Here is a 25,741-nt window from a genome sequence, read left to right as displayed (position 1 = left end):
ACTTCTTTTTTTCCCTTCTTCAGATCCAGATGTAAAATTCATAAAATCAGAAACTTCCTTATTTTTTTTTAAAGATTTGATTTATTTGAGAGGGAGAGAACGAGCTGGGAAAGGGGCAGAGGGAGAGGGAGAAGCAGACTCCTGGCTGAGCAGGAAGCCCAGGGCGGGGCTCCATCCTTGGACCCCAGGATCATGACCCAAGCCAAAGGCAGATGCCAAATCAACTGAGCCATCCAGGTACCTCCGGAAATTTCTTTCCATACTGGTTAAAAAAAAAAAAAATTCTAACCACACGAAGAAAAGCTTAAAAACATACCTAGGATTACAAACTGCTTCAAATAATTGTTAAAAAAATTAAAAAAAGAAAGGTTGATATAAATGTTCTCTTAGATCCCTTGTGTTACAATTCCACGAGCCGTTAAGAGCCCGAGTACTTCAACTGCATCTACGATGACCATACATCAGCTTCCCGCTGATGAGAATCAGAACAGCGTTTGGTGATGGGAGCTGTGTTTGGAGTTCCCAACATGGGCCCCTCGGTTCTGAGACTAAGGGTAGGCTGCCAGTAAGGTACAAGGTTCCCATATCCAAATGCCCCTTGCTGAATTCAATAAAATTTCAAAATTGCATCAACAGAACCCATCATTCCAACAAAGTTGAGCTAAAATTTTCTAAAACTACAGAGTCCCAAGACTGTCCTTTGCATGAAACACTACATGGCCATTTACCTATTTTGATGAGAATACCACTGACGGTGGATTTTCTGTGATTCACATATGACAGCAAGATGTTCTGGGGTTTGAGACCCCGTGGATTATTCCTTTGCTGTGCAGAATCCGCATGGCAGCTGCGATCTGATGCAGAAACACTCTAATAGTATCTTCACTGAGAGTTCCTTTAGCTTGTAGAAAAGGAATCACATAAATATTTAAGCACACAAAATCAAATACCATCTGCATCTCCCATCAACAGAATCAAGTTAAGAACAGAGAGGGAATGAGGAACCGGGAGTCACATTATTTTTTTTCGTTTTACTCTAATAATTTAAGTCTATGAAAAGAGAGCAGACACCTTAAATGTTTCACTCGATCTGTTGTAAAGAGAACTGATTTAATTTGCATCTCTTGTTTTCGCTGGTGTTTTTCTTTCCCCCGATTTTTACCGGTGAAGGTGACCACATGATTCTAAGCACAAGGTGACCACGTGACTCTAAGTACTCTGCAAATGGGAGGCCCCTCAGCAAACTAAAATAGAAGTGCCCCTTGTTATCAGCCAACAGTCTGGGATAAACGTCCAGATTTCATTCCGGGCATTATGTGAGCACAAATTAAATGCAGGTGGGCTCAATGAATGGAGACTGGGACCCTTTTTCCACCACTTGTAGCTCTGAGAGGTCTGCGCTCCCACAGAGCTCTCCCTCGTCTTTCCTGCTGCAACACTCCTGCCCCACCACAGTATCTCTCATCACTAGGCACCTTTAAGAAGGAACACTTCTACTTGTTTTCAGTACTATAGAGAGACGGTATGGATGTTACTGGAGGGCAGTCATAAGACAGTGGCCACTCCAGTGTGTCTGTGTGTATGCCGGGGCATACATAATGTTAACAGCTTGATCGGGAGTCAGGCAGCCTCTCTCCAAATCCCAGCTCCTCCACCTCCCCACAGCATGACCCTTGGTGATGAACCCTCTGGGCCTACCTACTTCCTCATCTAGAAAAGCTGGAAACAGACTAACCACATGGGGTTGTTGTGACAGTCAAACAAGATAGCACCTTTAGCAATGAAGACTTTGGAAAAAGCCTAGCACAGAGTAACTATTCATATATAGTCAATACACAAAGATAAACTTTTTATTACAATGGATCTAAAAGTCACAAGTGTGATTCCTTGAATCTACATTAGGGATTTAATATCCATGACCCTCCCTACTAAATCCTTTGTGAACATACTTCTGTATGTGAACATACAACTCTAGAATATGCTCCACATAAACTTTCCATAAGCAATTAAGAAGATAAAAACAATGTTATACTTGGAACAAATGAAATATTAGTTTTAAGATCATTTTAGGCATCTTATAATGACATTTTTTGTCTTTAACGTCTTCAAATAAGATGTCTCCATGGTTTATAAATAGTTTTTTTTGTTTTACTTATTTTTTAATCCTTTGGGTCTCTTTTCTTGATGTTCACTGAAAACAAAAAGAAATATAAATACACTAAAATATATAAAAAGTGGTATCTTCTATATGCCATCCCTTGGAAATAAGCACTGCTAAAAATATGGAGAGTATTCTTCCAGATCTTAGTGGGTGGGTCAAACCAATGATTAGATATTTAGTTTTGTAATGTTTTACTTAAGTTACTTTGCAAAAATTAGAATGAATAGTTTTCCATTTCATTCATTTACATTTTCATTCTAGGGCTACTATAAATGACTGCAGCTGCTCAGAACTTGAATTTTTTGCCTCATTACATACAATTGAGTATACTTAAAATTTATTTGCTTCGGAGTCTAAATTCTAGCACTGTTCTTGGGGGAGGGGTATGAGTGATCTAGTTTAAGCTGGTTTTGAACACAAACTATAGTAAATATTCACATAGTTCTATGAACATGGAATGCATACTTCTCAACACAACACCATAAACTCATTTTCCCATGTCAAAAACTTAGTATTTTAAAGGCACGGCCAACATCAAAATTGTTCCAAATAAATGAATTCTTGAGCAAGTTAGCTCAGAGGGAGGAGACCCAGCACAGCTGCCACACTCAATGAATCCTGCCAGAATGCACGGTAGAGTACACCTTGCTAATTAATTTAAAATGCTTTTAACTTACAATCCATAGAATTTGCTTTCTGTCCTTTGAAAATGTGAATGGCATTTTACTTATCAAAGCAAATAAAAGGACTAAATGATGATGTTGTGTTAGAACAGCATTAGATCATCCAGACCAGTGCTCTCCAACAGAAATACATGACCCACATATGTAACTTTAAATTTTCTAGTAACCACATTTTAAAAACTAAAAAGAAACAGGTTTAACTAACATATATTTAATCTAATACATCCAAACAATTTCACTTGTAATCAACATAAAATCCTTAGTGAGATATCACTGTTTTCTTCCTTGAAGTGCTCAAAATCAAATATATTCACATTTGCACGTTGTCTTCGGACTAGCTCCATAGCCCCATGAGGTTGGTGGTTATCTTACTGGATGGTTTAACTCTGGATAATTCCTTGAGGTCCGGATTTCTTTTCTATGTCTTTACAAGTGTTTTCAAACAACAACAACGGATTCCATTAAGGACTGTGGCAGAGAAGGACCAGGGAGTGAGCAGTTCAAGGACTTGAACAAAACCACAGCAGTCAAGCGCTGTGAAGGGGGCCCTGCTGTAAACCAGCTCGTCTGACTCCAACACTCAATCCCGTGAAGGCCTCACTTGCAGGTCCCCTGTTCTAACACTCCTGCTCTGTAATATCAAATAGGAGTTCAACATAACACAGGAAACTGCTGCGAAGCTAACCTAAGTCTGGGACACCAGCAGCAGCGCCTGCATCAGCAAGGAGGACTTCTGTTACTGAGGGAAACTGATACTCTAATGAGGGCACTGAACTGATAGGGAGCCACTCAATCTGACCCCAGTGGAAAATGCTTTTACCTGGATCATTGAGACTGGCAAGGAACTCGAGATTCTCTGACTGGGCAGGCAGAAGCAGGGTGTTTTCTAACTTGAACTTCTTTGCACCAGTGGTCAATGAAAGTGCCTGCCTCACTGCACTCTATCTACTAGAAACTGACATTTGGGGGGAAAAAATTATATATAGATACAGATCTAGATCTAGATCCATAGATATATATGGATCTAGATCCATCTATATATATAGATATAGATATAGATATCCATAGATATGGATCTAGATTTAGATCCATATATAGATATATAGATCTATATCTATAAAGATATAGATATAGATATATATCAAATAAGGATTAAAAAAAAAGAATCTTGGTTGGAAAAAACACAAAACTACACATGCAATAAACTCCGAAATTCAAGGTAACAGGGTAAGGACGGGAGTGGGACTAGGGAAGGACTCAGGCAGAGTTTCCACTATTTATATATTTTTTTTTAAATGGGGGGAGGGCTACCAATTTCCTTCCTTCGTTCCTTTCCTTCTTCTCTTCCTTTCCTTCCTTCCTTCAGTCACTCACTCCCTCCTCTCCTTCCGCAACAATCAGTCAAAAACCAAGCTTCCAAACACTGTCTCTGTCCCCAGTGCCTCCCTAAAGCATGCTGGCTCCGGAGGGGTCCTGCTGCTCTTGCTCGGCTACTGCAGAGGGCCCCTAGTGGGCAGGGCAGGCGGGACTGGCCAGGGTAAGCAGGAGCCTCGGAGCATCGGTCCCCTCAGGGCAGGAGAGCACGGGACCAGGTGGGGTCTCGGCTCCCCTTGGGCCTGCCTCTCGCCCATCAGGACGAACAGGATGCCCGGTCTGCTCCTTCTCCAAGGTGGCACTTGCACTGCCCAGCTGGCCAGCTGATGTATGCGGACTGCGGGAGCTCTGCTGGCAGTGGACCGTGTGGCGTCCATGGTCGTCGGTGTCCTAGGGTCGCCGCTGTCCCCTATACACCCAGGCCCGCCACCGCCATGGGCTGCAAGGAGCTTGGCACCCAGGGGCCACCTCACACAGCACCACACCAAACAGGCACGGGGGCAACATTCCCAGGGCTCTTCCTATTAATATCTATGCAGCTTTTGAAAGCCAGTGATGTTTCATATTTCAAAGATTTTTCAAAGCTCACTTTCAATTGCACTCCCTAATTACTAGGTGAAATTGAACATTTTAATTATGTTCTCGTAAGCTGTCCACACCCTTTGTAAGTCTTAGGGTCACCACCAACTGCCATGACCAGTTTAGAGGTTGAGATATTTTTTTGCATATTTCCCTTGCATTTTAAGGGATCAACAGCTGGCCTCATATAACACAATTTTGAAACATACTTGTGGGAGACAGACACATTTTGATCTGAATGCCTTATATCCATCCTCCTATACACATTCTGGATACAGAATTTCAAGCACCATCTAGTACTAAAATCTTACCTCTGCCACGAAAAATTTCAATGTTACTTTTAACTAATCCTTTGTAACTTTTTAATTTATAGAAAGAGTCACATTGATAAACACATTCTTAGATATATTTTTTGCATTGTGATTTTTTTTTAATTTTGAAAGAAATGAAAGGGACTAAAGGTTCACTGCTGGCAACCCAGGAGAGTCTCTTGAAGATGAGAACCATCTGGTCTTTTTCTCTCTTGGGGAGAGGACCCATCTCTCCAACAGTAACAGAGAGAGTGAAGCACTTATCCGCAAGTTTAGGGATAAAACCACAATAAACAACAGTTGGTCAGCAAAGCAATCACACTTAAACAAATACACAAATATTTATTGAACGTTTCTGTACAAGTGCAGAAAACAGGGTCGGCATTATTTCGGAAGTAACTCTGAGGATTCAACAGACCACAGCACTATCTTTATTGAACACTGACAGACAAAAATTACCTTGCAAATAATCTGCCAGGTCTCCACCATTTCAGTACTGATACATAAAAGAAAAGATAATTACAATAAGGAAACTGATTCAAGATTAATTCAAATCATGATCAGCTAATTTTAATTAAAAATAGTTTCTATATAATGTAAATCTAGCCTGAAAAATCAAGAATTATAGTATCAAGATTTTTAATTATATATTCCTTATAAAGTAGAATCTAAGTCACTAAATGGACTTTATTAATTCAAAATTTCAAATAACAATCTACAGTCCACTTTAAAGTACATATTAACCAGAAGGAATTTGAAGTAAATTAAACAGCACATATACTACCTACCTCCATCACCAGAAAGACAGAGTTGGGTAATTCCTGAAAAGTAAACATTAAATAGAATTTAGAGAAAGAATGAAGCACAAATTAAAAAAAAAATAATGGCAGCATTTTAATAAAATACTATACTTATTAATTATTAAACAAGTAAAATAAAATCACAAAATCTATTAGTAAGTGAAATTTAAAATCCCAACACAATAGTTTAAGCATCCCAACTTCAAAGCCAAGCCAAGTTTTGATGACACTAATATAGTTATTTTGTTCAATTCTGTTTATGGAAAGAACTAAGGAAAGATTCATTGTTCGGTCATAGCTATGGTAAATTTGTGGGGGGCAGGAAGGAGTCTCTGCTCCTCAGAAAAGCACTTCCACTTTGTAAAGTTTACGATTTGAGCAATGATTTGATAATCCTATCTAGCAATGCTAAATGCACAATTTGATTTCTGCAATAAGTGACCCAGGATGATTAGTTTTTTGTTTTTCTGATTCTTATGTTTATTTGGAAGCAATCATGTTATCTGGGAATTGTTGGCAAAGGAAAGACATTTATTTCCTCACATGTCTTGGTAACAGACTGATTTTTAATGAACTGATTTCAGAAGTTTTACTACATCTCTCAAAATCATATACTATATGATATCCAGATCCGTTGCTTGGGTAATTCAAAGACTGGCTTCTTGATTCTTCAATAATAATTTTTACAATGTTAATTAAATTTTAAATTGTGCTTCCTATAGCCTAACTGGAGACAGTGTTCAAATGTGATTCAAGATACAGCCCTTCCCAAAAGCAGTTGGCTTCACTTATATCCTAAATGTAAGAATGAGGAGTTCTGGCAGAGGATAAGAGGATAAGAGGATAAGGTAAGACAGTATCCCTCAGAGTGTAATTCAAAAGCCAGCGCCAATCAGGGAATTATTTGGTACTAGCCCACATGAGATAATTATAGAAACTAAACATAAGAAATTTTAAAAGGCTTAAAACAATTTAACAAAATAATTTTATGTCTGTTAAACCTAATAATAACTTGGGACAGCTGTTTGTTGGTCTTTCTTAACTTCATTTTTAAAACTATTTGTTTTTATTGGATTTCATCAATGAAGTTATCAGTTCACACTGATTGGAAATAAAAACTGGCATCTCAGTGCTTCTAGTCTAGAGCTCTTCTGTGCAATGAGAAGCCATACAGTGATGGCCAAAGAGTGGTTTCACGGAGTTCGCCAAGGTTCTGGATGCCACAAGTCAAGAGCTAAATTACGTTCTGCAAGAGACTCTGTGACTTGGGATGATTTACTTCACTTAATTCTCCAGAGGACTAGACAAAAAATTCAAACAGACTGTACCCAATTCTTTTATTTAATTTTTTATTTATTTTTATTTTTAATTTTTTATAGACATATAATATATTTATATCCCCAGGGGTACAGGTCTGTGAATCTCCAGGTTTACACACTTCACAGCACTCACCATAGCACATACCCTCCCCAATGTCCATAACCCCACCCCCCTTCTCCCAACCCCCTTCTCCCAACCCCCCTCCCCCCAGCAACCCTCAGTTTGTTTTGTGAGATTAAGAGTTACTTATGGTTTGTCTCCCTCCCAATCCCATTTTGTTTCATTTATTCTTCTCCTACCCCCTTAACCCCCCATGTTGCATCTCCACTTCCTCATATCAAGGAGATCATATGATAGTTGTCTTTCTCTGATTGACTTATTTTGCTCAGCATGATACCCTCTATTTCCATCCACATTGTCGCAAATGGCAAGATTTCATTTCTTTTGATGGCTGCATAGTATTCCATTGTGTATATATACCACATCTTCTTTATCCATTCGTCTGTTGATGGACATCTAGGTTCTTTCCATAGTTTGGCTCGTGTAGACATTGCAGCTATAAACATTTGTGTGCACATGCCCCTTCAGATCACTACGTTTGTATCTTTAGGGTAAATATCCAGCAGTGCAATTGCTGGGTCATAGGGTAGCTCTATCTTCAACTTTTTGAGGAACCTCCATGCTGTTTTCCAGAATGGTTGCACCAGCTTGCATTCCCACCAACAGTGTAGGAGGGTTTCTCTTTCTCCACACCCTCTCCAGCATCTGTCATTCCCTGTTAAATTTAACATTAAATTTTGTTAAATTTTGTTAAATTTAACCATTCTGACTGGTGTGAGGTGGTATCTCATTGTGGTTTTGATTTGTATTTCCCTGATGCCGAGTGATATGGAGCACTTTTTCATGTGTCTGTTGGCCATCTGGATGTCTTCTTTGCAGAAATGTCTGTTCATATCTTCTGCCCATTTCTTGATTGGATTATTTGTTCTTTGGGTGTTGAGTTTGCTAAGTTCTTTATAGATTTTGGACACTAGCCCTTTATCTGATAGGTTGTTTGCAAATATTTTCTCTCATTCTGTCAGTTGTCTTTTGGGTTTGTTAACTGTTTCCTTTGCTGTGCAAAAGCTTTTGATCTTGATGAAGTCCCAAGAGTTCATTTTTGCCCTTGCTTCCCTTGCCTTTGGCGATGTTCCTAGGAAGATGTTGCTGCGGCTGAGGATGAAGAGGTTGCTGTCTGTGTTCTCCTCAAGGATTTTGATGGATTCCTTTCATACACTGAGGTCCTTCATCCATTTTGAGTCTATTTTCGTGTGTGGTGTAAGGAAATGGCCAATTTCATTTTTCTGTATGTGGCTGTCCAATTTTCCCAACACCATTTATTGAAGAGGCTGTCTTTTTTCCATTGGACATTCTTTCCTGCTTTGTCGAAGATTAATTGACCATAGAGTTGAGGGTCTATTTCTGGGCTCTCTATTCTGTTCCATTGATCTATGTGTCTGTTTTTGTGCCAGTACTGTGCTGTCTTGATGATGACAGTGTTGTAATAGAGCTTGAAGTCCGTAATTGTGATGCCACCAACTTTGGCTTTCTTTTTCAATATTCCTTTTGCTATTCGAGGTCTTTTCTGGTTCCATATAAATTTTAGGATTATTTGTTCCATTTCTTTGAACAAAATGGATGGCATTTTGATAGGAATTGCATTAAATGTGTAGAATGCTTTAGGTAGCATAGACATTTTCACAATATTTATTCTTCCAATCCAGGAGCATGGAACATTTTTCCATTTCTTTGTGTCTTCCTCGATTTCTTTCATGAGTTCTTTTTTTTTTAAAGATTTTATTTATTTATTTGTCAGAGAGAGAGAGAGAGCACGAGTGAGCACAGGCAGACAGAGTGGCAGGCAGAGGCGGAGGCAGAGGGAGAACCAGGCTCCCCACAGAACAAGGAGCCCGATGCGGGACTCGATCCCAGGATGCTGGGATCATGACCTGAGCCGAAGGCAGCGGCTTAACCAACTGAGCCACCCAGGCATCCCTCTTTCATGAGTTCTTTATAGTTTTCTGAGTATAGATTCTTAGCCTCTTTGGTTAGGTTTATTCCTAGGTATCTTATAGTTTTGGGTGCAATTGTAAGTGGGATTGACTCTTTAATTTCTCTTTCTTCTGTCTTGTTGTTGGTGTAGAGAAATGCAACTGATTTCTGAGCATTGATTTTACATCCTGACACTTTACTGAATTCCTGTACAAGTTCTAGCAGATGTGGAGTGGAGTCCTTGGGTTTTCCACATATAGTATCATATCATCTGCGAAGAGTGATAGTTTGACTTCTTCTTTGCTGATTTGGATGCCTTTAATTTCTTTTTGTTATCTGATGGCTGAGGCTAGGACTTCTAGTACTATGTTGAATAGCAGGGGTGATAATGGATATCCCTGCCGTGTTCCTGACCTTAGCAGAAAAGCTCTCAGTTTTTCTCCATTGAGAATGATATTTGCAGTGGGTTTTTCATAAATGGATTTGATGATATTGAGGTATGTGCCCTCTATCCCTACACTTTGAAGAGTTTTGATCAGGAAGGGATGCTGTACTTTGTCAAATGCTTTTTCAGCATCTATGGAGAGTATCATATGGTTCTTGTTCTTTCTTTTATTAATGTATTTTATCACATTGATTGATTTGTGGATGTCGAACCGGCCTTGCAGCCCTGGAATAAATCCCACTTGGTCGTGGTGAATAATTCTTTTAGTGTACTGTTGAATCTTATTGGCTAGTATTTTGGTGAGAATTTTCGCATCTGTGTTCTTCAAGGATATTGGTCTGTAGTTCTCTTTTTTGGTGGGATCCTTGTCTGGTTATGGGATCAAGGGGATGCTGGCCTCATAAAATGTGTTTGGAAGTTTTCCTTCCATTTCTATTTTTTGGAGCAGTTTCAGGAGAATAGGAATTAGTTCTTCTTTAAATCTTTGGTAGAATTCCCCTGGGAAGCTGTCTGGCCCTGGGCTTTTGTTTGTTTGGAGATTTTTGATGACTGTTTCAATCTCCTTACTGGTTATGGGTCTGTTCAGGTTTTCTATTTCTTTCTGGTTCAGTTGTGGTAGTTTAAATGTCTCTAGGAATGCATCCATTTCTTCCAAATTGTCAAATTTGTTGGCGTAGAGTTGCTCATAGTATGTTCTTATAATTGTCTGTATTTCTTTGGTGTTAGTTGTGATCTGTACTCTTTCATTCATAATTTTATTTATTTGGGTCCTTTCTCTTTTCTTTTTGATAAGTCTGGCCAGGGGTTTATCAATCTTATTAATTCTTTCAAAGAACCAGCTCCTAGTTTCGTTGATTTGTTCTATTGTTTTTTTTTTTTGTTTGTTTGTTTGTTTCTATTTCATTGATTTCTGCTCTGATCTTTATGATTTCTCTTCTCCTGCTGGGTTTAGGGTTTCTTTCTTGTTCTTTCTCAGGCTCCTTAGGTGTAGAGTTAGGTTGTGTACTTGAGACCTTTCTTGTTTCTTGAGAAAGGCTTGTGCTGCTACATATTTTCCTCTCAGGACTGCCTTTGTTGTGTCCCACAGATTTTGAACCGTTGTGTTTTCATTACCATTTGTTTGCATGATTTTTTTCAATTCTTCTTTAATTTCCTGGTTGACCCATTCGTTCTTTAGAAGGATGCTGTTTAGTCTCCATGTATTTGGGTTCTTTCCAAATTTCCTCTTGTGATTGAGTTCTAGATTCAGAGCATTGTGGTCTGAAAATATGCAGGGAATGATCCCAATATTTTAATACTGGTTGAGACCTGATTTAGGACCCAGGATGTGATCTATTCTGGAGAATGTTCCATATGCACTAGAGAAGAATGTGTATTCTGATGCTTTGGGATGAAATGTTCTGAATATATATGTGTTGTCCATCTGGTCCAGTGTGTCATTTAAGGCCTTTATTTCCTTGTTGATCTTTTGCTTGGATGATGTGTCCATTTCAGTGAGGGGAGGGTTAAAGTCCCCTACTATTATTGTATTATTTTTGATGTGTTTCTTTGATTTTGTTATTAATTGGTTTATATAGTTGGCTGTTCCCACGTTAGGGGCATAGATATTTAAAATTGTTAGATCTTCTTGTTGGACAGATCCTTTGAGTATGATATGGTGTCCTTCCTCATCACTTATTATAGTCTTTGGCTTAAAAGCTAATTGATCTGATATAAGAATTGCCACTCCTGCTTTCTTCTGATGTCCATTAGCATGGTAAATTGTTTTCCACCCCCCTCACTTTAAATCTGGAGTTGTCTTCGGGTCTAAAATGAGTTTCTTGAAGGCAACATATAGATGGGTTTTGTTTTTTTATCCATTCTGATACCATGTGTCCTTTGATTGGGGCATTTAGCCCATTAACATTCAGGGTAAGTATTGAGAGATATGAATTTAGTGCCATTGTATTGCCTGTAAGGTGACTGTTATTGTATATTGTTTCTGTTCCTTTCTGATCTACTAGTTTTAGGGTCTCTCTTTGCTTAGAGAACCCCTTTCAATATTTCCTGTAGAGCTGGTTTGGTTTTTGCAAATTCTTTCAGTTTTTGTTTGTCCTGGAAGCTTTTAATCTCTCCTTCTATTTTCAATGATAGCCTAGCTCGATATAGTATTCTTGGCTGCATGTTTTTCTCGTTTAGTGCTCTGAATATATCATGCCAGCTCTTTCTGGCCTGCCAGGTCTCTGTGGATAAGTCTGCTGCCAATCTAATATTTGTAACATTGTATGTTGCAGACTTCTTTTCCTGGGCTGCTTTCAGGATTTTCTCTTTGTCACTAAGACTTGTAAATTTTACTATTAGGTGATGGGGTGTGGACCTATTCTTATTGATTTTGAGGGGGGTTCTCTGCACCTCCTGGATTTTGATGCTTGTTCCCTTTGCCATATTAGGGAAATTCTCTCCAATAATTCTCCCCCATATACCTTCTGCTTCCTCCTCTCTCTCTTCTTCTTGAATCCCAATTATTCTAATGTTATTTCGTCTTATGGTGTCACTTATCTCTTGAATTCTCCCCTCATGGTCCAGTAGCTGTTTGTCCCTCTTTTGCTCAGCTTCTTTATTCTCTGTCATTTGGTCTTCTATATTGATAATTCTTTCTTCTGCCTCATTTATCCTAGCAGTGAGAGCCGCCTCCATTTTTTATTGCAACTCATTAATAGCTTTATTTATTTCAACTTGGTTAGATTTTAGTTCTTTTATTTCTCCAGAAAGGGCTTTTATATCTCCCGAGAGAGTTTCTCTAATATCTTCCATGCCTTTTTCAAGCCCGGCTAGAGCCTTGAGAATCGTCATTCTGAATTCTAGATCTGACATATTATCAATGTCTGTATTGATTAGGTCCCTAGCCTTTGGTACTGCCTCTTGTTCTTTTTTTTTTTTTTTTTTTTTTTGTGGTGAATTTTTCCGCCTTGTTATTTTGTCCAGATAAGAGTATATGAAGGACCAAGTAAAATACTAAAAGGGTGGCAAAGACCACAGGAAAATATGCTTTAACCAAATCAGAAGAGATCCCAAATCGTGGGGGGGGGGGGGAGAAAGGAGATAAAAAGAGGTTAAGGAAAAAAAAAAGAAACAATTAAAAAAAGAAAACGAATCAAGAAAAAATATAAAAAAGAAAAAAATATATATTAGATAAACTAGTTAAAAACTTTAAAAAAGAAAAGGGTAAAAGTTAAAAAAAATTTAGCAGAAGAAGAAAAAATATTGAAATAGAAAAAAAAATTAAATTAACTGCAAGACTAAAGAATCATGGGGAGAAAGTCATGAGTTCCGTGCTTTGCTTTCTCCTCTTCTGGAATTCCACTGTTTTCCTTGGTATTGAAACTGTACTCCTTGGTAGGTGAACTTAGTCCTGGCTGGATTTCTTGTTGATCTTCTGGGGGAGGAGCCTGTTGTAGTGATTCTCAAATGTCTTTGCCCCAGGCGCAATTGCACCGCCCTTACCAGGGATCGGGCTGAGTAATCAGCTTGGATTTGCTTTCAGGAGCTTTTGTTCCCTGAGCGCTTTCCGTAGAGTTCCGGAGGATGGGAATGAAAATGGCGGCCTCCCAGTCTCCAGCCCGGAGGAGCCAAGGGCTCGGGGCCCCACTCCTCAGTGCGCCCTCAGAGAATAGCGCCAATTGCTCCCGTCTCCCTGGCCTCCGGCCGTGCTCCAAGCTCACCGAACCTGCGACAGGTTCAAGGTAACCCCGAGCTGAGAGCTCACTCCTCAGCTCTGTCTCTGTAGCCGGCTTCCCTGTTCTAATACCTGCAAGCTCTGCAACACTCAAACACCCCTGAACCTTCTGTGGCTCTGTGGGACCTGAGGCCACACTGACCCCGCATGGGCTTCACCCTGGTTTAGCCTCTGGAGTGATGTCCCTTAGAGGAACAGAATTTTAAAAGTCCTGGTTTTGTACTCTGTTGCTCCGTCACTTGCCGGGAGGCGGGCCCTCCCCCTGCAGTCTATCTTCCCGTCGCTTTGGATTCACTTCTCCGCCAGTCCTACCTTTCAGAAAGTGGTTGATTTTCTGTTTCTAGAATTGCTGTTCTTCTTCTCTTCGATCTCCTGTTGGATTTGTAGGTGTTTGCAATCTTTAGATAAGCTATCTAGCTGATCTCCTGCTACCTGAAGTAGTCTCAGACTGCTACTTCTCCACCATCTTGACTCCTCCCCCTGTACCCAATTCTTTGAGCCCCAGCCCCACCGCCCTCACACAGAGGCATATGGAAGTTCAGAAGAATGGCAGCGCCTTCTGCTCTGTGCTGGGGAACCAGGAACCACAGTCCTGCCCAAGCGGGATCACACCCAGCATGGAGAGCCAAGCCAAAAGCCTAAAACAGCTCATTTCCCTAAACAGCAGCACTCCATGAGCAAGAAGGAAGTGGAGAGCTGTCAGCTCACAGCAGGCCAGAAAAGCAGGTCTGCAAAAAATACTTATTTCCTTTTATCATTCAGGGCAGCGCTGTCTCGTTCGGCTTCCAGGCCCCTGCGTGGTACGACCGTGTCCCCCTGAAGCCTGCTGTCGTGCCACAGGTGCTGGCGGCACCCACAGGTCCCTGCAGTGGAGTGTGTGTTCATCCGCATCTGAGAGAAGGCTTTGGGCTTTAGGGGAATGCGATACTGACAGGGCCCCCTGCTTTAAACTCGTTCGAGGAGCCGAGGGGTTGGCGCCATGCTCTGTGCGTCTAGGTGTCACCACCACTTCTCTCTTCACAGGACAGAGTGGGGCTTGTTGGGTAAATGCGTCATCCTGAAGCCATCCCGTGGCACTGGCTCTGTGCTGCCACCGCCCGTTTAGGGCAGGCCTCCGGGCTCAAGGCGCCCCCAGAGAGGTCTGCCTGAAGGCCGGCATCACCGTCCTGTCCTCTGCGTGAGCAGAGGTGTGCAGCACAGTGCTTTGCTAAGCCTGCTCCCGTAGGGCAGACCTACGGCGGGCATCAGGCTGAAGGAAGCAGGGCTGCTGTAAGAGGTCCACCCGTGCCCTCAGACCTGGAGTGTGTGTTCGGCTGTGAGTCCCGCAGTCATGGTAGCAGCAGGAGCTGGTTTCGACTCCCTTCTGTGGGGCTTCTGTGAGGCCGAGTGAACCAGCTTCTCGGAGGTCCTCTGACCCGAGGGCCAGGAACCTTCCTCAGGCTTCCCTACCAACACGAGGGTGCCACTCTTTCTATCTCCTCTATAGAGGCCTGCACGTGACAGGCAGCTCAGCTTCAGCCTTGTTTCTTGGAGGTAAGGCTCTGGTTCTCTCTCACATTGTGCAGGCTCAGGATTGAGAAGGCATCCTTCTCCGTGGAGCGACGTGTGCAGGGATGGTGTTGGCATTCCTCACTGACTTCTCTCTTACAGGGAGGCAGAGGGACTTTACCTCAAGCGTTCACACACACTCAGAGTTAGCAGACCGCTTCCCCATGGACGGCGCCAGGTGCTGAGCTGGCAGAGACCGGCCCCTCAACCTGGGTGCTCAGCCCTCAGGAAGGGGGCCACTTCCTCTCTCATCTATGCTCTCTCTTCTCAGACACTGTTTGGGGGAGGACGCTTTTCCTGGAGAAGACAGTTGCTCTGAATTCAGGGCCCCGCTGCCTCCTTCAGCTTCCAAGCTGGCTGAGGACGCCAGGGCGTTCAACAAGGTGGCAAGAAACCAATTCAAAGGGGTGCCTGGGTGGCAGAGTGGGTTAAGTCTCCTGCCTTTGGCTCAGGTCATGATCCCAGGGTCCTGGGACCCAGCCCTGCATCTGACTCTTTGCTTAGCAGGGAGCCTCTTTTCCCCTCTCTCTCTGCCCGCCTCTCTGCCTACTTCTCATCTCTGTCTGTCAAAGGAAGAAATAAAATCTTAAAAAAAAAACCCTAAATATTCTTGTTGTTCATTAGTACCCCATATGTCTCCCTTTTATTTTTACTGATTTAATTTAAAGAATTGGTTGATTGATTGACTGACTTGACAGAAAGAGGGAGACAGGGAGAGAGGGAGCAGAAGCAGAGAGGGAGCACAAGCAGGTAAGTGGGACAGGGAGAAGCAGGCTTCGTGCTGAGCAGAGAGCCCCAGGCAGGGCTTGATCCCAAGACCCTGGCATCAGGACCCCAGCAGAAAGCAGATGTTTCACCATGGAGCCACCCAGGTGCCCCACTCCATGATTAAATCAGTTTTTCACTATTCAATCCATTGGATGAAGCAACACTTTTTTGGGTCTGCCTTCTGTGTGTTAACACTAACACATTGTGTTTTCCTTTGCTCTTTTGTGATCACTGAGGATGTTAGGGATCTTTCATGTGTTTATTGGCTAATGGTTTTCTACTTGGGATATTTCTGTTCAAGGATTTTCATTGTTTTGAAGTTACCTACCTTTCTTTCTTGATTCCTAGTTATCCTATCTAGGTTTGTATACAGTTCCTTAGCTGGTATATCGATAAAGCATTTCATAGTTTTAGTCTTCTCATTTGGTGGGCAAGATTTATTTTTTAACCTTTCAATGAGTAGAGTACAACTTCCCATCCTTTCTTATGCTTCATGGTTTTGGTGTCCTGTTCCACTAATCTCTGCCACCTCCCAGATCATAAAATGTTTTCCTATTTTATCTTCCAGAAAACTTGTGATGTCATCTTTCGTATTTAGGCTACATCAGTCTGGAATAGCGTTTTAGGCTCTTATGTTCCATGTGGATATTCACGTCGTTTAGCACCGCTTTGTCCAAGTCTGCCCTTTTTTGTCTGTCTGTTTTCTCTGGTCATTTCAAGAGTCTTTTTGTAATAAATTCAATCCCATCATATTCTCCTCTCACTCTCTTTCTCCCTCACTCTTGCTCTCGCTTCATTCTTCAGATTTGCTGGGGAATGACTAGTCCTTTTCATTTCCATGGAAATATAAGAATTGGCTTATCCATGTACACAGGCCCTTGCTAGATAGGAAACTGGGATTGCACTGAATCTCTCAATCAAGTTGGTATAAATTGAATCTTTACAATACCGATCATCCAATCTATGAACCTGTTCTGTTAACATAGGTAACATATTAACGTATTGGACATCCCATTTCTTTAGATCATGAATTCCCCTTCGTCATCTTTGATGGTTTTCTGGGTGGACACTTGCCGTGCAGAGACTGTATAAAGTCTTTGGATAGATTAAGTCCTAGTTTTATTGGTCTCATCAATAGGATTTTCAACCTTTGTTCGTATTTCACAGAATTCCAATGAATTTTTCTTAATTTTTAACTTATATCCAATGACCTTGATTAATTCACTTCCTGATTCTCATACTTTGTATGTTCTCTTAGAATATCTTTCTATACAAATTTCACTCATTTTATCCAGTTGTTATATCTATAATGTTTCCTCCCTAATTTATTATACTGGCTAGCATGTCCCCTTCTAGGTTTATAGATTAGTTGTTCAATTTTAGGTATTCAATAGTCCAAAATTTTATCTTTGCCTTGGTGAGCTATTACATATCTCCTAGAAGCAGCACATCATTATGTGTGTATTGATGCAATCTAACACATCTAATCTTTTCATTAGAGTATAGAACCCATTGACATTTCATGAAATGGCTGAGCCCCTATTTTTTTCCATTGCCTTGCAATTTGTTTGCTTCATCACTTTTTATATCCCTTTTAAAAAATACATTTTTTTCCTTTATGTCTTTTAAATGCTGATAAATGCTGTCAGCCTCCAAATCTCTGGTCACTTAAAGTACATACAAAATGAGAAAAAGGAATGTAGACTTACAAAGAAGAACCATTTAGCTTTTATAGATCCTGCTTTTAAAACACTAGGGCATTTACTTTCCCAAAAAGAAACAAATTCAGAAGGAAAGAGTAGGATGAAAGTCACCTTCGTCAGCCTATAAACAGATGCTCAATACTAAAAGAACTGTAAACTCCAAAAAAATGCCAACTGTTTTTAAAAAAGATGGCAGACGACTTTAGGTAACAATAACTTTCATGGAGATTGAGGAGGTAGAGGTGGTAGAATTGTTCAGTAGGCACCAAAAACATGCAGATAACCTTGTAGTGAAAGGAAGGAAGACTGAGATTCTTAACAAAAATATTAGCAAAATTAGCAAAAAAAAAACCCACAAAAAAACTAAAAAATAGAATATATATATGTATATATGTGTGTGTGTGTGTGTGTGTGTGTGTGTGTGTGTGTGTGCATATAAACTACCCCAGTCCTAAACCCCAGCACCTGGGAGCATGACCTTATTTGGAAATAGGGTCCCTGGAGATGTAACTAGCTAGGATAAGGTCATATTTGAGTAGGGTGGGCCCCTAATTCAGTAGGACTTGTGTCCTTCTAAGAAGGGAAACTTGGGATACACAGATATGCACTGAGGGAGAAGGCCATGTGAAGCAGTCCAAAGCCAGGGCAATCCTTCAAGCTGGGAGAGGGGCCTGGAACAGATCCTTCCTTAATACCTACAAAAGGAGCATGGCCTACCAACATTGTAGCCTCTAGAACTGTGAGACTGTCCATTTCTGTTGTTTAAGCCACTAGGTTTGTGGTATCTTGTTAGAGCAGCCCTAGAAAACTAATACAAACCTTGTTAGAGGAAAAGAAACCAACCATAAGCCCATGGGGAATTGGGAAAAAAATATATATTTATCTAACTCTTTAAAACATTGAAAAGGAACACACATTTGTGAACCCTGTGAAAAGGAAAACAAGCAAACAAACAAACAAACAAAAAAAAAAAAAAAAAAAAAACTGAGCCCCAGGATTCACTCGGCTTTTCACCTGGAGGAGTTCTGGATGGTGGGGGTATGGAGGAGATTCCAAGGAAAAGATGGGAATCTCACTGGTGTGAGGAAAGACAGATTGGAATTCAGGAAGGCTGGAGTGATGAGAAGGTCATGGCTTCCAGAAACAAGGAAGTCAAGCAGAAAACAAGCTATTGGAAATACACACTGGAGTCCTCTTGAGTCCTTGCTCAATAGGAAGCAGTGTGTGTCTAAGAAAATGCCCCAGGTTCTAACGAAGAGTAAAGGCAACTGAACCAGATGGTTCCCAAGACTCATACAAGGCTAGAGGTCATTTGAGTTCCAACCAGTCAGAGGGAAGTGTTCTTTTGGCTAAGTCAGAATATTCAGTAGAGACCTGGTAAGGATCATGAGTTAGTAGTGGGACTAAATGATCCCTCAAATAAAGGTTAGTCTACAAATTCCCTAAACAAGTGGAAGAACAACTTTAGAAAGAGTCAGAATTACCTACTAATATCTCACTGCCCGTGGGACAGCCAATAATAGAAGGCAGATAGTAGCCTACAAATGACTCATTTCATCTAAAGGAAGGCAGCTCACAAGGGAAGAAGGAACAGACGGGAAAAAGAAAACACAACTAGCGAGGTAGTACACTTCAACTTAAACATTTCAACAATTATCTTAAGAAATAACTACTAAGATTCTATTTAAATAAAAGACCTAAATATGTCAGTGAAAAATAAACTTTAAATAGAAGGATGCAGAGGATAATATAGATTTTGTGAAAAAGAAAAATGATGGAAGGGGCTATCCCGTACACATACTAATCCTAAAAGGCTGAATTCCATAGGTCTTGACAAGAGACAATAGAAAGACAACAAATATAATGAACAGAGAAAGAAGACAATTCAGGACAACAAAGGATCAATTTAGAAAGACATGGGCATCATAAAGGTGCCTGCATCTGATTAGAAAGCTTCAAAATCCATGAAGCAAAAACATCCTGAAAAAAAGAAATGGACAGGGCGCCTGGGTGGCTCAGTGGGTTAAGCCACTGCCTTAGGCTCAGGTCATGATCTCGGAGTCCTGGGATAGAGTCCCGCATCGGGTTCTCTGCTCAGCAGGGAGCCTACTTCCTCCTGTCTCTCTGCCTGCCTCTCTGCCTGCTTGTGATCTCTCTCTGTCAAATAAATAAATAAAATCTTAAAAAAAAAAAAAAAGAAATGGACAAATCCAAATTCAGTTGGGAGAATTCAACACTCCTCTGTCAATAATTCATAGAAGAAGGAGATAGAAAGCTGGGAAGTAAGTAGACCTAAAAATCCATTCAAACTACTTGACCTGTTTGGCACTCGAACACGACGCCCAACAAAAGCAGAATGCCCAAGGATGCAGGAAATACTCATTGAGATCAACCACATTCAAGCCCATAAAACAAGGCTCAGAAATTTTTTTTAAAGATTTTATTTATTTATTTATTTATTTATTTGAGAGAGAATGAGTGAGAGAGAGCATGAGAGAAGGGAAGGTCAGAGGGAGAAGCGGACTCCCCAAGGAGCTGGGAGCCCAGGCAGGACAAGATCCTGCAGGTCCGGGGTCATGACCTGAGCCAAAGGCAGTCACTCAACCACTCAGGCGCCAGTTTCAAGAAATTGGTCAACAACAGCTGAGGGGCACCTGGGCGGCACCCTCAGTGAAGTGCCCAACTCTTGGTTCTGGCTCAGATGGTAATCTCAGGCTCTTGCAATTGAGGCCTGAGGCAAGCACTGGGCTCAGGGCAAAGTCCACTAGGACTCTCTCTTTGTCCTGGCCTTCCTGCCTCCCCCACTCACATGTGCTCTTTCCCTAAAAAAAAAACAAACAAACAAACAAAAAAAAAAAACAAAGTCCTTCACAAAAATGAACAATGGTTGAGAGTGGGAGGGATGGGGAGAGAAGCGACCGGCCCCAGGGCAAGCAGGAGGAGCCCGAGATGCTGCCCGCCCTCCTGGGCCTCGCTTGCTCAGCTGCCACCACATGTAGTAGCCAAGCGTGGGGATCTGCTGCACTCGCCAGCCGAGCCCCTGGGGCCCAGGGTGCTGCGCTAGCAAAGAGTGGTGCCTCCAGCGCCGGCCTAGCGCGCTCAGTTGGCAGCCGCGGGGCTGCAGGCCCGTCCAGGGAGGTGGTGAGGGCGGCACCCAGGAGCCCTCCGGGTGGCAGGCAGGATTCATCGAGACCCCCGGCGACTGACTGAGCTGCTGCAGGGCTTTGCACGGTGGAGGTGCGGAGGCACCAGCCTGCGGACCTGCTGGAATTCTCGCTGCTGCACTTCAGGCGCCTGCAGCAGAACAGGGCAAAGGCGCCGTGGACTTTGGCCATGAGGGCAGGACCTGGGGGGACGCGGGCACCGCCGCCTGGGGCGGCACCCCCAGTAAGGGGGTCAACTTTGCGGAGGAGTCCAAGCACACGGACTCTGAAAACGGGGAAAAGGAGGAGGAGGAGAAGGAAGATGCTGCGGTAGACGCCAGGGTGTTCAAAGCACTGGTAATAAACCTATTCACAGGGGCGCCTGGGTGGCTCAGTGGCTTAAAGCTTCTGCCTTTGGCTTGGGTCCTGATCCCAGGGTCCTGCGATCAAGCCCCTCATCTGGCCCCCTGCACTGTGGGGAGTCTGTTTCTCCCACTCCCTCTGCCCCTACCCTCTGCTCTTGCACTCCAGATCTCTCTCTCTCAAATACTAAGTAAAATCTTTAAATAAAGAGACTTTGGGGTTAGCTCTGACTCCCCCCAACTCAGAGCTCTTGGGAAAAGTGTGAAGACACAGGCAGGGCAGGGCTCATGCAAACAGACAGCTCGCCAGGACCCACCCTGCTTCCCTGTGGATACGGGTCGGTGCTGGTATCAAGGAGGGGACACTGGAGGCTCCCCACCTGATGCAGGGGACATGGGGTCACATGATGGCACCGTTTCTCAACCTGAGGTGTGAGCTCCAGTAGCTTCTTCTGTAGTTGGACGAAAGGGACACCTGAGGCCAGTGTTCATGCCCTATTTCCCTGGAAATAGTTAAAGAAGCAGGATTCAAATGACTTGTATTCCTTCTATTCGTTTTCCAATTCTACTGTTCAATAATGTAATCGTAACTGGTTTGGTCGCGTGTTACCGGCTCCTGTTTCAGGAAGCCTGGGTGGCCAGGTCCACTAGCATCTGCCTTGACCACCTGTCATGATCTCAGGGTCCTGGGATGGAGCCCCAGTTTGGGATCTCTGCTCACCAGGAAGTCTGCATCTCTCCCTCTTCCCCACCCCTCCTCTCTTCCACAGAGGCTCTCTCTTCAAATAAATAAATAAATAAATAAATAATAAATAAATAAATAAATCCTTCAAAAAATAAATAAATAAAAGCTCATGTTTTGGCAAGCTTTCATGTTGGAATACACCAGAGAGAAATGACATGTTTTCATTAGCATAGCATAATGCCTTTTATTTTAAGCACCTTCAGCTTTGGCTCGGGTATTAGAAAGGAAAGGATTCACAGAAGGAAGGGGGAGCTCCATGAACTGTGCACTTTGACTGTGTTGGTCTCATGATGGGTCTTTGTGTGTGGCAGGGGACGGAGGCAGGGGCAGGGTGACCGTTCCCACCCTGTGTCATCAGGGCCACTGCTGCTCATGGGGCTCAGGGGTGGGACTGAGCCTGTTCATCCTGAAGCCTAGAGTCTCCCCTTTCCTGCACATCACATCACTGTCCAGGGGACCAGTCCCTTGAAGTCTGCCCAACCAAATGCCTAGGTGAAGTCTCTCCTGGGGGACATTTGTAGACACTCTCAGCTACAGAAAACACAGTGAGCTGAGACCAGCAAGGGCCCTGGTGCCCTTTGGCTCTGTGCCCTGGGGATGTCAGGGCCAAGGTCCCCTTCTAGGATCTATGGGGCCTTCTGGGTCCCAGACACCCAACCCAGGGGGCCTCCTCCATCCGTCTCTGTGCCTCCCCCATCCTTGCAGCACCTGTGTGTGCTTTCCAGGTTCTGGTTGGACAGCTGGGTAGGAGGGGCCCTGCAGTTTTTAAAATGGATGTGGGTCTTCAGAATCATTGAGACCTATTTTTATTCGGTATTTAAACCCCATTTCCTCTCTGAATTATTTTGGTCACATCAGTCCTTCCATCTTAGAGTGACTACTTTCTAGTGCCTTCTGCTTTGTTTCAGTCATGACATGCCTTTGCTTTTTGATATTGATGTTTGAGTCATTTGACTTTCCTGCTGTTTGTTTTCACTTTATTTTTGGAATTCTCTATTTTCAGAGGGATCTGCTTTTAGCTCTGGGAAGGTAGTTTTAGTTAGTCAGTGACCGTTCCTTATTTCTGATTCTTTAGGTCCCCAGATACATGTCCAGAGGGCCATTTCCACCTCGGCCTACAGTTCTATCAGCAAATGTTCCTATTTACAGTCCCAGACAGCAGGCTCATGGGGGGCCTGGGTGAGTGTCACAGACTCCCTAAGCTTGTCCGTAAATAATAAATAAATAATAAAATAAAATAAATACTAAATAATAATAATAATAAATATAAATAATAAAATAAATTAATTTAAAAATAAAATTAATACGGGAAAAATTAATAAAATAAAATTAAATTAAAAATTAATAAGAATAATAAATGAAATTAATAATAAATAAATAAATTGATAATTGCCAGGTTTACAATTCAAACAGAAGTTTTGGGACCCCTGACTGTCTGTGTGTGTTAAGCATCTGCCTTTCCTCAGGTCATGATGCCGGGGTCCTGGAATGGAGGCCCACATCAGTTTCCCTATTCAAAGGGGAGTCTGCTTCTCCCTCTGCTGCAACCCCTCCCCCCTGCTTGTTCTCTCCATCTCTCTCTGGCAAATATGTAAATAAAATCTTAAAAAAATTTTAAGGCAGAATTTTAGAAATACTCAAAAAAGACTACACGCCTGGATGGCTCATTTGGTGGAGTGTGTGATGCTTGGTCTCAGGGTTGTGAGTTTGAGTCCCACCCTGGGTGTAGAGCTGAATTCAGGTATGAGAAATAACCTCTAAAAACAAAGAATTTTGTCATTTGACTCTATGGATAGATAAAAATCTATACCCACATACGAAAATATGTGAGCCACGTTATGTTGGGACTCCCATTACTGAACAATTGGAAAGCATGTTCAAATACAGAGGATCTTTGGTCAAAGCAAACTGTGGGACTATTACCGATGGGATTACAGTTCAGGATTTCAGAAACCCACCTCCCAGGCTTCCCATATGGAGTGGGGGGGCGTCCTGCTGCTCCATGGCTACAGACTATCCAAGAACACAGCTGGCTCCTGGCCTGGGGGGAATTGTTTTCAGCAGCAAACTGCCAGGGAAAGAAATTCTCTTCCCAGGCCAAGTTTTCAGCCTACCAGCTGGGTGACCTGGGACAGGCAGTGAATCATCTGCGTGTCTCAGCATCCCTAACTATGGAACAGGGAAGAGAAGACTCCCTCCTTCTTAATGTGCCTCTGAGGACTGGATAGGGATGAACAGACATGAAGAATACGGCACGGCAGTTGCCGCAGTCAGTGGTGAGAATTCGGTTCTGAGTGGCAGCAGCAGCAAGAGAGAAAAGCCCAGAGACCACCAGGATCGCAGCTGTAGCTGACCGGGGGGCTTACCACCCCTTGCTGTGTGGACCCACAGGCGCCAGGGGACCGCTGGGGTCTCTGTGAGAGGGTGTTACCAGAAACAATTGCCCTTTGGGTTTCAGTGGGTGCTTGTGGGGACTGTCCAAGGAGACTCCACACCGGGTGCTGTCAGAAAGTAAGGAAAGTTCTGTGAATGGAATCCAGTCCGTGGGATCTTCAGGGAGAGTAGAGGAGAGACTCAGCTGTAGGTGTAACCGCAGACGTGGGTGTGCCAAGTGTACACGAAGAGCATGGCAAGGGCAGGCCAAGGACACTGGAACAAGAATGGTGGACAAAAGGCAAGATGAAAAGCCCACTTGGACCTTCACTCTGTTGCTGGATTAATCAAAATGGGGAAAGAACCCTAAAGGTCTTCAGAGCATCTCCTAGAGGCCAGAGCCCCACAACACTGTGAGCGCACTGTCCAGGATGTCACTCAGAACCAAAGGGTCTGACACCGAGGGAAGAAGGCAATGCGGGCACTTGCCAAGAGAAGAGAGGATGCATGCAGCCCTGCCATGTCTGACTGACGGGTCCGCAGGGGCGCCGATATGGGACCAGCTCTTGTCCCTTAGTGCTTGGGGCCCAGCCAGGGGAGATGGCTGGCACCCACAGCACCCCCGTTCCTCTTCCTCAGTTCAGCCTTCAAGCCCGAGAGATCTGTGAACCCTTGAGGGTGGGGAATGAGGGAGTCAACCCCTCCACAGCACCTCTGCAGGCCTGATTCTTGCACTGGGCGGCAGCCCAACAGAAGCTGTGCACGTGCACAGGGGTTCCTGCAAGCGTGCTCGTTCCTCAGATTCCAGGTTCCAAAGCTGTGTCCTGGCAACAGGCCCCGCATTGTGCTCTAGGCCTTCTGCCGTGACTTGGCAGCTGAAGGAGAGCGCTGTGAGCCTAGATCGCCATCCTCAGCATCTGGCCTTACCCAACTGCTCTATGGGCACCTCCTTGAGCAGGCCATGCCCCTCCCCCCAGCCCTGGTCTCTGCCGGGTCCACACCTGCCAGGAGGGCTGGTCTACCCCCACCTGGCTCACTGTGCCCGCAGACTACTCTTGGCACCCAGGGCTCGCACAGCGGTCCACGCCCCGGGGTCCACTCGCAGGCTCTCCTCCAAGTACCCCGCGAGCTGGCAACCGAGCTCAGTCCTAGCAGCTTGCAGAAGGTACTCCAGGATCCTGGAGACCCCGCGCTTTCTTCTGGGACTCCTCTCCTCCTCCTGCAGGTGGGGCTGCCTGCTGAAGGCCATGCTGTCAGCTTCCGGATCACAGGTGTCCTGCCGCCACTGCTGCGAATCCATCGTGGACACGGTCAGCCCCAGTGTGCTGCAGAGGCGGGTTGTCACCGGGCTGCCGCCCTCAACTCCCAGGAATGTCCACGATGTCTCCACAGCGGAGCGGGTGTGCAGAGACCCCAGAGAGAGCGGCAAAGGGATGGCCCAGCTAGAGACTCAGACAAAGGACCCTAAAAGCCCTGGGGCCCCACAGGGGACATTTAGGCCCCTGGGGGTCCACGGAGGCCTCTCTTCCTTTGTGCCCAGGCCTGGGCCTCTGCTGAGAGCCCTCCCCCGGGAAGAGAGCTCAGAAGAACCATGCAGTAAGAAGTCCCCAGCTCCCATAGGAGCTCCTGTCCCACTCGAAATGCCATCACAAGTTCCTACAGTTCCACCAGGTGCTGCCA

The 25,741-nt window shown here is 43.5% G+C and overlaps 1 pseudogene; it reads right to left on the bottom strand.

Annotated features, from left to right (window-relative positions):
- LOC125085569 (serine/threonine-protein kinase ULK2-like) overlaps nucleotides 1–25,310 on the bottom strand; it is an 83,937-nt pseudogene extending 58,627 nt beyond the window's left edge.
- Nucleotides 25,311–25,741: the final 431 nt, after the last annotated feature.

This window comes from Lutra lutra, chromosome 15, assembly GCF_902655055.1.
Source record: "Lutra lutra chromosome 15, mLutLut1.2, whole genome shotgun sequence".
NCBI classification, from domain to species: domain Eukaryota; kingdom Metazoa; phylum Chordata; class Mammalia; order Carnivora; family Mustelidae; genus Lutra; species Lutra lutra.
The sequence above is the reverse complement of the archived record's forward strand: the minus strand, read 5'-3'. Positions and strand labels throughout refer to the sequence as shown.